The sequence below is a fragment of the Pseudonaja textilis genome, chromosome Z (assembly GCF_049901715.1).
Source record: "Pseudonaja textilis isolate UNSWEBS1 chromosome Z, rPseTex1.2, whole genome shotgun sequence".
In the NCBI taxonomy this organism is placed as follows: domain Eukaryota; kingdom Metazoa; phylum Chordata; class Lepidosauria; order Squamata; family Elapidae; genus Pseudonaja; species Pseudonaja textilis.
Window position 1 is genome coordinate 128,029,162 of NC_142008.1, and position 13,219 is coordinate 128,042,380.

Genomic DNA, 13,219 nt, shown 5'->3' on the forward strand with positions numbered 1-13,219 from the left:
TCTTTTTTCTAAAGAAATGTGCTCCTTCGCAACCATAGATCTTCAGAGACTTTGGCTTTCAGCTACTACTACTAGTAAATGCTAGGTTTGTCTGTAGGAAAGTCTGTAGTAAGATCTCCCTCATCTGTGATTTAGAAATGAGATGATTTACTCATAGATGAGATGACCAACCTGGCATGTATTATCCAGACCTGGTTGGGTCCAGAAGTAGGAATGGACATTTCAGAAATGTGTCCAGTGGCGCATCAAGTGTGATATTAGCCAAGATGTCGGGTCACAAGTAGCGATGGTCACTTGGAAGTTTCTTAAGGCTCTCTGGAGCTTTATTCTATATGAGACCCTGTTCATTTAATCAGGGTCTATGGATCATTTGGGATTTGTTGCTGTACCAGCCTTCCTGTTGCATAGCAACCCCGTACCTGAGCTGCTGGACTCCATTGCTAGATGAAGCTTGGAAAAAGCCATAGCTGGGTCTACAAACAGACATCCACCTTGTCTTCTTTTTACAAGTTCAGCAAGATAAACTAGAAAGTATTTGCTGCATTAAAAGGCTCTCAAATTGAACAAAACATTATCACTTGAACTAGATGTTGGCAGATTGGTTTTAAGGATATGTCCTGGGATTTGAGAGTTATCATATACGCAGCATCAGCCAGGGATCAAAAGACTCTGAAAATGAATGATTACTTGAATTTAGTAGTTGAGAATGCAGAACTTCCTGCCTCCAACCAGCTCAAAGTTTTAAGATTTGGCTACTTTAGGGAAAGGTTGAGGAATAGCTCATTATAGAACAAGGATCTCTAAACTTGACAATTTTAAGATTTGTGGACTTCAACTTCCACGCTGGCTGAGGAATTCTGAAAGTTGAAGTCCACAAGTCTTATGAGTTGCCAAGTTTTGAGGCCCCTTGTTATAGAACAAAATATTTGGCTTCTATAGACAAGTAGGTGGGGAAATTGTTATATTGAGTGAGTAGGTTATAGCTTTTTTTAATAGATTATGTTAGACCTATTAAAGGATGTTTCCAGATCTCAAAATGCATGGATCCAATCTGTTAACAGCTGTAGCCAAAGATGCAAAAGTAATTTTAGGATAGTGCAGCACTGCACCCATAAATTTTCTCCTTGTTCTTTTATTCCTCCTTTTGTGGAATTCAACCGTGTGAGAATCAGTGTGCTTCCCCCTGCCCCCTGCAGCTTTCCCTGCTGGTTAGTGATGAATAGAGTTCCATTCTTAAATATCCCCCAATCTTCAAAATGGCATTTTGATGTAATCCTGTGGGGAAAAAAACAAGTGCCTCTTAGAATTAATGTCTAGCTTTTCCTATGTAAGATTGGTAGCAGAAGAGTAGCAATTGGATTAGGTTGGAGAAGAGAAACAAGTATTTGTTTTAATACCTGCTTTCTTCAATACTTAGGGTAAAAAAGAATTCTGCCACCAGTAGCTCTGATGTGTCGTATTTCTTTCCACTTCCTGACTCAGCCTCATACAGGATACACAAGGCGGGAAATAAACTCCGATGTGGGCTTTTTGGTTTCCATTTGATGCTTGTAAAAGAGGCTCTCATAACAGTAATTTCAAATAAATTATACGTTACCTTGCTCTTTATTTAATGTCCCCCTGCGCTTAGTGTTCAGAAATGCCTGGATGTGTGTAATCATCCTGCATTTGCAAGATGGTTCTGATTGTTGTCCTCCCAAGCAGTTGTGTGACTGGTTAATGTGATTTATTAATGAAGGCTGATGTCAAAGACGCCAGTCTCTGGAGAGTCACCATCTTGTCATTTGACTCCCACCACTCAAGCCAATTTTGCAGGAAACTTTGAGTAAGCGCTGCAAAAATGTTAAGAGGTTTCATTTTTCCTCAGCCTGGCTGAATTAATTTGAAATTATTGCACATGAAATGCAGGTTGCTACCATTTTTCTTCTCCATTTGCAAAACCAAATGACTTGATACCTATCTTTTCATGTTCTCATTTTGCATAATCACTTCCATCCCCCCCCCTCTCTCCCTCCCTCCCCCCCCCCTTTCTTTCTTCCTTTCCATGTTACATTACAAAAAAGATGCTGAGAGTTTGGGAATAGTACCAAGAAGAGCAATGGAGGTGATTAAAGACTTGGAGATTAAAACATAAAGAACAGTTGCAGGATTTGGGTTTGGCTAGTCTAGAGTAGAGGAGGACCAAGGGTGACATGATAGCAATAGTCCATTGTTTGAGGGGCTCCCACAAAGGAGAGGGGGCCAAATTATTCTCCAAAGCACATGAAGGCAAGACAAGAAACAATGGTTAGAAACTAATCAAGGAGATAAGGAACCTGGAATTAAGGAGAAACTTCCTCACAGTGAGGACAATTAACGAGTGGAACAGCTTGCCACCAGAAGTTGTGAGTGCTTTATCACTGGAGGTTTTTAAGAAGAGTCTACAACTGTATCTGAAATGGTATAGGATCTCCTACTTGAGCAGGAGGTTGGACTAGAAGACCTTCAATGTCCCTTCCAGCTCTATTCTGATTGTGTGTAGCCATGATTTTAAAAGTAATGGGTGAAGCCAGAAAAATAAATGTGATTGTAATTACTGTATTTTTTGCACTATAAGACTCCAGACCATAAGACACACCTAGCTTTTGGGGGGGTGGGGAACCAGCCTTTGCCTCCCAGCAATTTGTTTCCTTGCAGCAAGCAGCAAATAGCTTGGGCAGCTTCAGAACATCCTGATTTAGCACAAGCAGCTGATTGGTAGTTGGATTGGCCTCCCAGAATATCAATGATCAGCTGTTCCAGGCTCTGGGAATCGCCGCCGCCCATTGGAGCTGCCTATTGCCACCTCTATACACCCCATTTTCAGCCTCTGCACATCCCTTTTCGGCCTGTTCCAGGTGGTGGGGATTACCGCCACCACTTATCGCAGCCGATCACTGTTGCTGCTGAGATAGGTGGCAGTGGTAATCCCCACCACCTGGAACGGGCTGAAAATGGGACATATGGAGGCAAAAAACGGGGCACAAAGAGGCTGAAAACAGGACGTGCGGAGGCCAAAAATGGGGCTCATGGAGGCTGAAAAAGGATGTGCGGAAGCGGCGATAGGCAGCGGTGAGTGGCGGTGAGCCTTGCAGCCTCGAACAGTTGATCATCACTATTCCAGGAGGCTGATCCAACCACCAACTAGCTGCTCATGCTACATTAAGCTGTGCTGAAGCTTTATCAGGTTGTTTGGTGTTTGCTGCAAGGAGGCAAATTGCTGGAAGGCAGAGGCCAAAGGGTGGGGGGCCAGTGTTGGGCTTCAACAACGCTGCTGAAGGAATGAAGCCTGACATGTCGCTGTGGTTGGGGGAGAGCTATCTACCTTGAAGGTCCCGAATCGATGTCAATGACAGCCAGTGAAGCCAGGCGTAACTGTCCCTCCCTACTTTGGTGCAACCGACTGGGAAACTGCCTTATCACTTGTTCGGCATCTTGCAAATCTCTAAGCAAAATGCCTCCCACTCTTACCAGCCGGGAAATACCTCAGGATGTCATTTCGGCTGGTCAGCATTTCACATAGGGAATATCGAATGGATCGGGGTGGGGAGGGGAAGGTGTTATTTGGGGGATTGGGTGGTAGCGCGCAAGATTGCTGTAAATGAATGTTGGGTGTTTTGCTAAGAGTGGATGTTAGCTAATTAAAGGGGGGTTGAACGGGAAATATAAACAGCGCTGAGAGGCAGACGCTCTCAGCGCTGGCTTTACTTGGACTTTCCGTTTGTTGCTGCTGTTGGAGGAAGCCAAAATAAACACACATTGCTACATCAAGATTGTGAATGGGACTTCCGGTGATGAGATATGGGCAAACGGAGGTGCTGAAGCTCGCTCTGGGTTTCATGCTATCTCCTCTTGCTGTTGGAGTGACCCTTAGGGGTGCACGCATCTTGTAGAGAAGTGTGCCAGTGTGGGGAGACACAAGTCGTGGTGTGGAAAAGGCGATTCTCATCGCGACGTAGAGAAACCCTGTGGAGACCAACAACAAGACACTGTCAGCAATGGTGGTCCTAAAGTCTTGATCGTTGCATACAAGAGGAAGCGAATGAGTGGCAGACTTTGGTGAATGAAGAGTGCGAGTGAAAGAATTTGCGATCCTGATTGAGCGTTGAATATTGGAGTATCTTAGTCGGAGCGAAGCCCGAAAACAGCGGCCAAAGCAGATATGAACGGCGGCGAAAGCAAAAGGGATTGTGAGATGAAAGAGGGTAAGAACGCGAGCGATCGAACAGAGAAGATAAGAGAATCTGAGGGATCTGAGAGACTGATAATAATTGGGGGAGAGAGAAAAACGAAGAAAGAAAGAATAATTTAATTTAAGGGAACTTTGAAGGATTTGAATTGGGGACTTTGGGGAAAATTGGAAGGATGAACTTGAGATGAGGGGAGACTTGAAGTAAGGAATTAAACTACAACTTTAAATATTCCACGAAAGAAATTGAATAATTTACTAGTCTCCTTTTGGATTATTGGACTGGAGCTGTAGTAAGTGGAGAAGATTTATTAAAGAAAGAGACTATTTGAATCTAAAAATTGACTTGTTAAACTTTCAAACAAAAGGAGAAATGACTACAGCAGAAAGTGTGGTGAGATAGTGAAATCAGAGACATTACTCAGCAACTCTGTACTTCTGGTGCGCTCGGTGAAGGAATCTTGAAGAACTGAACAATTATATTAGGACACTTTAAGCATTTAAATTTGCAGATTGCAACAATTATTTCTTGACACCAACTTAACTGATTTTTGAATGTGGTAAATGTAATTTATATATATTTATATATATTTAATTGATACATTAGTAATATTGTAGTTTATATTTGGTTATAACACACATAAAAAGGAAGGTGATAATTAATTATTTAGGTATAGATATTTGATTATAGGCGTTGAGTAGATTGAATTAAATACTTAATTGTGATTAATTGTGATTATTACAGATTAACTAATTAATTATTGTATAGTAAGGTTGATATATCTATATTTAGATTTGTAAATATTTGAAATATTATTTTATAACACTGTTTTGAGATTTGGGATTCTATAGTATTTATAGATTAATATTATACAGGTTAATATTATTTAAATTTAAATAGAGGAATTTGATATATTATTAAGAATTACAAATCTAGATATTTGATTTAGAAATTAGCTGTAAAAGTGTTCTGGAAAATATATATATATTGATAAGAGAGGTTTATCCTGTAACGTATCATATTATTTAGCATAGTGGCCATTTATAGTTGATATTTCTTAATAGTGAATGTTAACCTGGGACAACATATTTAATATAATACAAAAACAAAAACAAATTTTACAAGAAATGACTTCCGTCACTAATACAATGCTTAAAACTGGAAAGAAGACTTCTTCAATACAAACAACTTCAATGCCATCAACCTCAGTGATGGCACAAAAGACAATTGAAAAAAACTTTATCTGGAGAAAGACAACCTATCATCACGAATGCCAATATTCAATCGACCCTTCTTACTTTACAAGAGTCCATGCTGAAGCTTCAGGAAATAGTGGTAAAAAATCATATCGAATCAAGAGCTGACACAAATGAACTAAAAGAAGAGATGGGAAACTTAAAGGCAGAAATGAAACTAGACATTCTAAAGCTGGATCAAAAAATTTGAAACAATACAGTAAGCACTAGAAAGGAATTAATCAACAATAAAGGAGGTTGAGAAAAGAACGGAAAAAACGGAAAAGAAGCTGGAAATGGTTGGTCAGCAATTAAGAAACGTGAATAAAGAAATGGATGACTCCTTGGTATATCTGGAAATGGACAAGGCCGCAGCATATCTAAGATTCCAAAATATAATGGAATCTAAAGAAGAGGACTTAGAACAAGAGATGGCAGGAATATTAGCAGACCAATTGGAAAAAGATAAGGACGATATTCTGAAAGAGTTAGACGAAGTATACAGAGTGAGCACAAATTATGCAAGACGACATAAACATCCAAAAGAGGTCCATGTGAGATTTGCCAGAAGGAAAGTTTGAGATATTATATATAAAACTTCTAGAGAAGAAACAATTACATACAAAGGGAAAGAAATCTTGGTGCTTAAACAAATCCCAAGAAGAGTGAGAGAGCAGAGGTGAGATTATAAATTCTTGGTGAACCAATTAAACCAAAAAGGTATCATATTTAGATGGCTAATCCCAGAGGGAATGCTAATCACTTGGGAAGAAAGAAAAATTAAAGTAGACTCCGTGGAAAAAGCCCAAGATTTCTACAAACGATTGATAGGCCATGAAGAATCGAGTAGTAGAGATGAGTTAGAAATGAATTCGCAAGACGACCAAGACTACCAAAAAAATAGAGATGGGAATTGTAGGAATTCAAAAAATAAACAACATCAAGAGAGAGAAAAACTGAAGATGCAGCCACAAAGAGAGACAGGAGTAACTACAAGACAAAGAGCAAGAGTCAATTAAGTGATGGATGAAGAAAAAAATACTATCAATTAACATAAATGGCCTAAACTCCAGGATAAAAAGGGAAAGAATATTAACCAAATTAATTAAACAAAATGCAGATATAATATGTTTACAGGAAACTCATATAAGGAAGGAAGAAGAAAAATATTTAGAATGCCCCAAGCTAGGGAATTTGTATACGTCACCAACAGATTTTAGGAAAAAGAAAGGGATAGCAGTATATGTGAAAGACGATGTGAAAGCAGAGCCAATTTGGATAGACCCCAATGGAAGAATTCTGATGTTAAAAATTTGGATTAAATCAATTCTAATTCTACTGGTGGTAATCTATGCCCCCAACGATAACCAAAAGGAATTTTTTAAACAATTACATGAGAAGTTAGTGGAATTAGATAAAAGGAATATTTGTATCTTGGGAGATTTCAATGCTATTGTGGACCATCAGAAAGATCATAGTTGTGGGAGGGGAAAAGAAGAAAAAAGAGAACTACCAAAAACATTGAAGAAATGATGATTGAACTAAATTTGATAGACGTGTGGAGGAAATTAAACCCTGAGAAAAAGCAATTTACATTTTACTCCAACCCTCACCAATCATGGACACAAATTGATATGGTGTGGATGAATGGTGAATTAGTAAATGAATTAAAAGAGATTGAAATCTTACCAAACGAATGGGCAGATCATAACCCGATCCAGATAATGTGGAAAGGCAAGGAAAAGGTGGATCTTAAATACACAGTTAATTAAAGAGAAAGAATTTATGAATAAACTTGATGAGGAATTAGACTATTTTTTAAAAGAAAATAATAATGAGGCAACTACAAAATAGAACATTTGGGATACAATGAAGGCAGTAATAAGAGGCATAACAATATCATACACTGCTAAAAGAAATAAAGAAAAATATGCTCAACAAAATAAATTAGAACAAAGAATCAAAGAATTAGAAATTCAGCTACAAAACACCCCAAAAGATTGCAAACTGAAAAAACAGATGATAATAATAATAATAATGATACTACGCTTGTAGGACTTATTTCTGGGGATGATGAGTCTGCATATCGGGATGAGGTATTACAGCTATCCCACTGGTGCAAAAATAATAATCTTCTATTTAACATTAAGAAGACCAAGGAGGTTATAGTGGACTATAGGAAAAAAAGAGCAGACATTCAGCCACTGTATATAGAGGGAGTTCGTGTGGAACAGGTGGTTGAATGTAAGTATCTCGGGACCATCATTACAAATGACCTGACCTGGAGTGCAAACACCGCTGCTTTAATTAAGAAGGCACAACAACGGTTGTATTTACTAAGGATTCTTAGGAAACAACAACTGGCTGAGAGTCTACTGACTACCTTCTATCGGAGTTCAATTGAGAGTATATTATCCTACTGTCTCTGTGTATGGTTCTCGAGCTGCACAGTGGCAGAGAAAAAGGCAATTCAGAGGGTGATTAAGATGGCCCAAAACATCATTGGCTGCTCACTCCCCTCTTTGGAAGAACGGTATAGGAATAGATGTAAGAGGAAGATATTTAATATATTGAATGACTCCTCTCATCCGGTACATCAGCTCTTTGAACTATTACCATCGAGAAGGAGATTCAGGGTATTAAGAACAAGGACGACTAGATTTAAGAACAGTTTTTATCCAAGTGCAGTTTTGAGTTTGAATGCAGGGTCACATAAGATTTTGTGGAATTTAATGGCTGAGAGTAATGGGGTATTTACATTTTAAATTGTATAGAGATTATTGTATGGTCTGTTGTGTTTAATTTTATTTTTCTTTCAATGGTGTTGTCCAGTTTTACTTGTGGAAGAGCACCTCATTTCGTTGCACCCGCTTGCGAGTGTAATGACAAAATAAATTCTTATGTCTTATGTCTTATAACTAAATATAAATTTAATTTAATCGAACAAGAAGGAATGGTCTCAAAGTTAAATACAGGCAGACAGATATATTTTGAACAGTCCAATAAACCAGGAAGGTGGTTGGCCTATAAACTTAAAAAAGAAAAAGAAAAAAGATTGACCTACCAATTAATAGATGAGAATGGGGATGCCCAACAAGGGATAGAACAGAAAAAAGAAATTGCGTGTAAATTTTTTGAAGATCTTTATAAAAAGAAGGAGGTAAATGAGGATATGATAAGAAACTATTTGGGTATTACTAAAGATAAAATAATTAAGGAGGAGATGAAGGAAATGTTAATTAGAGATATTACGTGGCCTGAGTTAAAAGCAGCAATAGAAAACCAAAAGAACAATAAAACCCCAGGACCCGATGGGATACCAGGGGAACTTTATAAAAAAAATAAGAGAACAAATAAGACCTCTTATGGTGGAAGCATATAATGAGGTCCTACTAGCAGCAAGAATGCTGGATTCATGGAAGGAGACATTGATATCATTGATTCTGAAAGAAGATTCAGATTCACGACATACAAAACTATAGACCAATTTCCCTTTTAAATACTGATTATAAAATATTTACTACAATTATAGCAAATAGATTGAAAAAAATATTGAATGAATATATACATAAAGATGAAAACGGATTTCTTCCTAATAGACAAATCAGGAATAATTTAAGGATAGTATTAAATGTTTTGGAATACTACGAAGCCCACCTGGAAAAACAAATAGCCCTTGTATTCTTGGATGCACAGAAGGCCTTTGACAATTTAAATTGGCAATTCCTAATTCAACAAATTTATAATATGAATCTAGGCACTAAGTTTGAAAACATCGTGACTACAATTTATAATTCACAAAAGGCAAATATTATAATTAATGGAGAGTACACGCGCTCAATAAAAATAGAGAAAGGAGTCAGGCAAGGATGCCCATTATCCCCCCTGCTCTTCATATTATCTTTGGAAGCATTGCTTGCATGAATTAGACAGAACCCAGGAATAAAAGGACTAAAAATTAAAAAAGAAGAATATAAACTCCAGTCATTTGCGGATGATATGGTATTTTTCATAGAGGAACCAATTGAAACAGGTCAAGAATTACTGAAAGAGTTAGATCAATTTGGGGAAGTTGCAGAACTTGAAATTAACAGGGAAAAATGAAATTAATAACTAAAAATTTAACAGAAAAACAAAAACTAAAATTGGAAAGGATAATGGGATTACAAATAGTAAAAAAAGTTAAATACCTAGGAATTTGGTTGATGGCTCAATGCAAAATTCTAATGGAAAATAATTATAATAAATTATTACAGCAAGTTAAAAAAGATTTAGAGATATGGGTTAAATCGCAAATCTTATTAGGGAGGATTGCCACTATAAAAATGAATATTCTGTCCAAATTTATTTATATATTCCAAACAATACCAATAAAAATACATAAAAATTACTTTGTGGAACTTAACCAGATAATCACCAAATTTATCTGGCAAGGGAAAAAAAATGAGGATAAACCTAAAGGCAATGCAAGATATGAAGAGCAAGGGAGGTATGGCACTCCCAAATTGGGAATTATATTATAGTGCAGCCTCCTTGCTCTGGTTGAAAGAGTGGGTAAATCTGTGGAATAAAAGGATCTTATTTTTAGAAGGCCATGATTTACAGAGGGGATGGCATGCATTTTTATGGGACATTGGGAAAATTAAGCAGAAGTATTTCCACAGACACATAATTAGAGATTCCTTATTGGCTAATTGGAACAAATTTTTCTTAAAAAAAAACATTATTTAAAAATCCCAATTTGGATCTCAATGATGGAGGCGATGATACATCCAAACAATCTAGATCTTAATAAAATGATAAAATACAAAGACCTTCTTGATGTGCAAGGAACTTTAAAATCATGGCAAGATCTCCAAGAACAGGGGCTACAAGTAGACTGGTGGGCTTACTTGCAAATTCAAAATAGATATAGCCAGGACAAGAAATTTTTTGGAATTTATACTAAGGCACAACAAATAGATAAAATTTTATTAGGTCCAGATAAAAAAAATATAACTAAATTTTATAATTATTTACTAGAGACGGAATTAGAAGAAGAAGTAGTCAAAGGCAACATGATAGCTTGGAACAGAAACATAGGACGTAGCATTACATTATTAGAATGGGAAAAGGTTTGGACAAGGAATCATAAAATTACAAGATCAGCAGCATATAAAGAAAATGCCTGTAAAATGTTTTATAGATGGCATCTTTCACCCTTGAGAATAGCAAAAATGTCTCATAACATGAATCCGAATTGCTGGAAATGTAAAAAAGAAACAGGGAACATTTTTTCATATGTGGTGGTCCTGCACTGAAGCCCAAAGATACTGGCATAGAATAAAAAAATGGTTAGAGGAAATAATGGTGGAGCAAATTGAATTAAAACCAGAATTCTTCCTATTGGGGATATTTAATAGACAAATTCCTAAAAATGTCAAATATATAATACTGCATATTCTTACTGCAGCCAGAATAATCTTTGCACAGTGTTGGAAACAAGCAGATATTCCAACAGAGGAGATGGTTATACAGAAGATAACCACCTGTGCAGAGATGGACAAGTTAACTTTAGCACTTAAGGAAAAAGAAACATCAGAATATTATAGAAGCTGGGAATGCTGGTATGACTGGATAGAACAAAAATAGAAAATATATTAGTAAATAACGTAAAATGTAAATCATAATTATAGATTTGCAATAAGATGTATTTGTAAATGTATCACCTATATTGATAACAAACAAGGAACCATAGATTGTCGATAGTAGAATTGTTAGTTTTTTAATCATTTTCTTTTTTTCTATTTCTTTTCTTTCTTCTTCTGTGTGTTGTGTTTGTTTGATATTTTGGTTTTGTAATCAATAAAGTTTGTTTAAAAAAAAAAGACTGTGAGTGAAGTGTTTTATTGAACCAGTTTCAGCGACCTCCCGTAGGAGCTGACAGCCAGTGGGTAGGCAGGGCTTCGGCAACATTCGTTCTATAAGACACACAGACATTTCCACCCACTTTTGGGGGTGGGAAGTGTGTCTTATAGTGCAAAAAATGCAGTAATTTGCATTAAAATTAAATCAATACAATACAAAATTAAATGAAGTTAAATACTCTGATTATTTAGCAATTCTCATATTTCTGTCCCATTAAAAATAACACTTGGGTAACAACTTTTCCAGGTGTCTTGAGATCACACCTAAATGTAAAAAGACAAGAAATGCATGTTTTAGAGTACCAGTGATCTAGATTAAAACCAGCGTATACTGCAATGTTTGAGTGCACTGCATAAGCACTTTGCTGAAGCAGAACTGAGAAATTCAAAAAGGCTCAAGGATTTTTTAAAAAAAAAATCATTAAAATTCTACACATAAAATAAACATTAAAAACAATACAGAACGTAGTACAGCAACTTAAACCTGCAAATATAAAACTAAATATGTAACTTTAAAAAAATACATACAGTCTAATTCAAGCCTTCACTTTTCTCATGGATCCATTAACTCTTTCTTATTCTTTCATATTGTTTTAATCACTCTTTACATTTTCTGAATCTCCCCTTATTTATCTATAAACCCATAATCATCAAGCTATTTTTTTCTAATTTTGTAATATGATCCATAAACAGTTCCAGTCTTTAATAAATTCTTCTGTAAATTTCTCTCTGATTGGGCATACCACTTTTGCTATCTCTGCTACGGCCATAATTTTAAATATTCAATATTTGGAACTTTTTAATTTTTTCCATTTTTGCACAAATAATAATCATGGTGTTCTTACATAACAGTAAGGCACTGTTCTTTCTACTCAGTTCTTGCCTAGACAAATAAGTACAGTTTTGATTTCATCAGAAAAGGGATTCCTATGATTTCCATCCATGTTCTGTAGATCACCAACCAAAATCTTTTGGTCTCTTCACAAGTTCACCTTATATGATCATAGGTTCCGTCCTCTTTTCTGCATTTCTGGAAGACAAACCTCTCCTTCTACATGCGAGAAAGCATTCTACATTGTCTCTAGGGTTAGTTTTGTTTGTATGGTACATAAGAAATGTGTTCTGTTTTATGTTCTCTGCTTTAGCTTTTATAGATAGATTTACAGTAGTGTAGCCCAACCTTGGTGACTTCAAAACGTGTGAACTTCAATTCCCAGAATTCCCCAGCGAGCTAGGGGAAAATCTGAGAGTTGAAGTCCACCTGCCTTAAAGTTGCTAAGGTTTAAGAAACACTGATCTTCAGTAATTAAACAAAGTCATATATGAAGGAACCCAAGGCAGGCTTTAAAGATAAACAGTAGACAGATGACCTGGTTTTCATACTAGAGGATCCACTGGAAACAGCACCTAAATTGATAGAAAAGATAGAAGAATATGGAAAGGTAGCAGGCTTGAAAATAAACAAAGATAAAACAAAGATATTAACAAAGAACATGTTAGTAAGACAAAAGGAAGAATTGGCTGAAGTTCTGAGGATCCAGGTCACAAATAAGGTTAAGTATTTAGGGATATATATGACAGCAAGATGTAGTACACTTAAGGAGGATAATTACTTTAAACTCAAACAACAGATCACAACAGATTTGACAAAATGGGAAAATTTACAATTATCGTTAATTGGGAGAATATCAACAATTAAGATGAATATATTACCTAGGATTCTATACTTATTCCAGACAATTCCAATTAGGTTAGGGAAAGATTATTTTAAAGTTTTAAATAAAATAGTGTTGAAATATATTTGGCAGGGAAAGAAAGCAAGAATAAAACTTAAACTGCTGCAGGATGCAAGAATTCGAGGAGGATTTGG